The sequence below is a fragment of the Petaurus breviceps genome, unplaced genomic scaffold (assembly GCF_028583685.1).
Source record: "Petaurus breviceps papuanus isolate PSGF00001 unplaced genomic scaffold, PetGlider_PUasm1.0 350, whole genome shotgun sequence".
NCBI lineage: Eukaryota > Metazoa > Chordata > Mammalia > Diprotodontia > Petauridae > Petaurus > Petaurus breviceps.
The window spans coordinates 67,011-71,074 of record NW_027186199.1 but is presented as its reverse complement, the minus strand read 5'-3'; positions in this window follow the sequence as shown (position 1 = coordinate 71,074).

Genomic DNA, 4,064 nt, shown 5'->3' with positions numbered 1-4,064 from the left:
TAACAAACAACAAAAGGTTTAGGCAGGCCAATATATGTTGGTAGAGCTATAAATTGACCCAGTGATTTTTTTTTCTAGGCATGGGTGAAACCTATAATTTATAGGTTATAGTCTATAGTATAGATTCTTTTTTCTCTCATAAACTCCTTTGGCAGTGGTGAAACCCATGGATCCTTTCTCAGAATCATGTTTTTAAATGATTAAAATAAAGTACACAGGATTACAAAGGAAACCAATTAGATTGATACAATCACCAAACTATTAGAAAAGCAAGTTCATAGACTCCTTGCTGGTAAGGAACCCTTCTGTCACCAAATTCATATCCTTTCTGTATCATTGGTCTACGTTTCTATATTTTCTCTAGTTATTATAGTAATAACTTTTTATAGTATATTATGAGACCCCTGAGGGCAAACTGCTTTCCACCAGCTCTTTTCTTAGTAGCTCTTCTGTTTTCTCTTGCCTACCTAATTCCCCACAGGAATTTTTTCATGATTTTATCAAACTCTATCAAAGAGACAGTCATTTATTGCTATGTACATTAATTTGAGAAGAATTGGTATTCTTATTGTATGAACATAACCTAACAGGGAGATAAAACTTCATTTATTTTGTTCTTTCTTAATTTTTGTCAAAATTATTTTTGAGTTGTTTTGATGTAGATCTCTTGTTTGTTTTGATAAACTAATGTCCAAATATTTGATACATTTTGACATGATTATAAAGGCTTATTTTTATTTCTCTTGATTCTTATTGCTATTATATTAAAATATTGATAAATTTTTTGCTTTATATTATATCCTGACTGTATTAATTTATTACTGTAAGCTTTTTGTTCATTTGGTTTTTTTAAAGCTGTATAACTATGCTATTTACAATTATATTTCAAATTTCTTATTGCCAATACTTTTTCCTTTAACTTCTTTATCTTGTCTTAGTGCTATTGCTAGCTTTTTAAAGACAGTGATATATAGGAATGGCTAGCAATCACCAAGCTTCTATTAAGTGCCTATTATATGCTAAATACTGGAGATACAAAAAGAGACAAAAGACTGTCCCTGTTAGAAGGTACATCTTGCTACTTGTTTTTACAGAAAATAGGCCTATTGTTCTGCACTGAACTTTAGCTCTTCGTTTTGAATATATACTTTGTGTCATAGAATGTCATAGATTTGAACCTCAAAGAGACTTTAGGGGTCATCTCATCTAACCCCTCATTTAAATGTTTTTTTCCTTTTCAAAATTATAAACTTTACAGACATCAAGAAACATAAAACATTTCTATTTGTAAAGAACAGGAAAAGAAGAATGTATATGAAACAATGAAATCTGTATTAGATCTATTATATTATTGTTTTTTAGAGTATTAAATTTAACTCAGAAATACCAGCATTACCCTGCTTGTCTGTGTCTCCTTGGAACTTCTGAAAAACATACTTACTTTGTTTTCATGTTTTCCCTCCCATTAGACTGTGAACTCTTCTGAGAGTGAAGATTGTCTTTTTCATTTCTTTATATCCCCAGTGATTAGCATAGTGCCTGCCTGGCATATGGCAGGTGCTTAATAAATACTTATTAAATTAACATTAGGTCAGCTAGGTAGCAGAAGATTGAGTGCCAGGCATGGAGTCAGGAAGATTCCTCCTCCTGAGTTCAAATCTGGCCTTAGATACTGATTAATTGGGTGACTCTGATCAAGTTGCTTAACCCTGTTTGCCTCAGTTTCTTCATCTGTAAAATGAACTGGAGAAGGAAATGGCAAACTACTCTTTGCCAAGAAAACCCCAGATGGGTTTATAAAGAGTTGAACATGACTGAAATTATTGAAGAGCAACAAAAAATTTAGCATTACTGACTCTTCTGTGTATTTTAAAAATGTTTCTTTGACAATCTTTCCTTTCTGTTACTTTTTTTTAATCATTGTCTGTCTAAATCCATTCCTCCTTTATTCTCTTTCCCTCTCTTGAATTAAAAGTCCTCCCTATAACTAATAAACATAGTAAAGACACTAATAGTGTCTGAAAATGTATGCCTTATTCTGTAGGTAGCTACAGAAGTCCATCGTCACTGTCAAGAGATAGGAAATATGCCTTATCTTTAGTCTCCTGGAATCATGGTTGTCCCCTTACTGAAATGATCAGAGTTTTTAAGCTTTTCAAAGTTGTTTTCCTTTACAGTATTGTAATCATTGTGCACATTGCTCTCCTAGTTCTGCTTACTTCCCTGTATCAATTCATGCAAGTCTTTTCAGGTCTTTTCTCTGAAACTGTCTTTTTCTTCATTTCTGAAAGTGATAATAATATTCCATTACACTCACATATAGTAATTTATTCAAAATTGATGGGTCTACACTTTGGGTTTTTTGCCTCTAGGAAAAGATACAAACTCCTGTACATTTAAAGTCCTTTTGTGATCTGGCTCCAGTTTATTTTATTTCAGGCTGATTGCATGTTATTCTTAAGTGTTCACATGAGGGTCAGAAGAAGTGATACAAGGATACCCTCAAGGTTTCTCTGAAGAACTTTGGAATTGATTTGTGATATGGGAGATGCTGTCACAGGACCGTTCAGCATGGAGTGCCCACTTCAGAGAGTAGAATTGAAGTAGCTCAAAAGAAATGTGAGATGCGCATCATTTGTGCCCTACCTGTGGTAGTACATTCTGAGCTTGTGTTGGTCTGATCAGCCACAGTCAGACACACTGTAACTTGAATAGTGATGTCATTTTAGGCCTCTTCTAGAACAAAGGACAATAACCAACCAGTCAGCTTTCACACTATGTTCCAGGTAAACTGGCTTCCTTGCTGTTGCCCATACGTGAATTTTATATCACCCTTGTGCCTTTGCACAGGGCATCCCTCATACCTAGAATACTTTTCCTCATCTTTATTTTATTTATTATTTATGTATTTATTATCTTTTGGAGTCCTTTGCTACCTTTAAGGCACAGCTCAAGTACCACCTCTTCAAGAGACCTTTTTTGATTCCCTCAATTGTTGGTCTTGCCCTCCCTTCACTTTGTAGATATCCTGTATGTACATATTTGTGACCATGCTGTGTCATGGTTCAGTGGTTAGTGGAGATATCTTCTTGAAAAAAGCATGAAGAACCAACAGCCAGAGAATAAAGTAGAAATTGGATAGGATGGAATTTGAACTTGTGTATGTCGTAACTACTTGGTATCCTTCCAATAGAATGTAAGTCTCTTGAGGTTAGGAATTATCTTGCTTTTGTATTTGATTCCATAAAGCTGAAGAATACCATGAGCCTATTTCATGCTAGGTATTTAATTAATGTATATGGATTAACAAAGAAACAAGCAAAAAAAATACTGACTACATTGTTACATGTGTAACAATGTATACAGTGTTTTTTCCGTATATTAAACATTCTACTCCATTCTACTGCCCTTGCTTTCCTGCCATGATTAGAGTACTGTGTTTCACTATCTGTTAAGGCCCATCAGTTGTTTAAAAATTGACTCAGACTTCAATTTCTTTTTAGTAATATTTTAATTGACATTGTAGTCAGTCAGCCAATAAACATTTATTAAATGCTTACTGTGTGCCATGTTAAGTACTAGGGTTGCAAAGAAAGATGAAAGATAGTTTACTCTTGAGATGCTCACAATCTAATGGGGGAGACAACATGCAAACAACTATATACAAATAAACTATATACAGGATAAATAAGAGATAATCAACAGAGGGAAATCACTAGAATTAGCAGGGGTTAGGAAAGGTTTTTTGTAGAAGGCAGGATTTAACCAAAAGGACTCAAAGGAAATCAGGAAGTTGAGATGAGAGAGAGCATTTCAGCCAGTGAAAATGCTCAAGTTGAGAGAAGTTTTTTATTCTTGTAAAAGAAAGGAGCCCAGTATCTTTGGATTGAAGAGTACACACCGAAATATAATATGTAAAAAGACTGGAAAGATGGGGGTGGGAGTGATGCAGAGTTTAGTTTTGAAGTGTTTTAAACACCAAACAGGATTTTCTATTTGATCCTGGAGGTGATAGGGAGTCACTGGGAATTTATTGAGTAGTGGGGTGACATGGTTAAACTGAA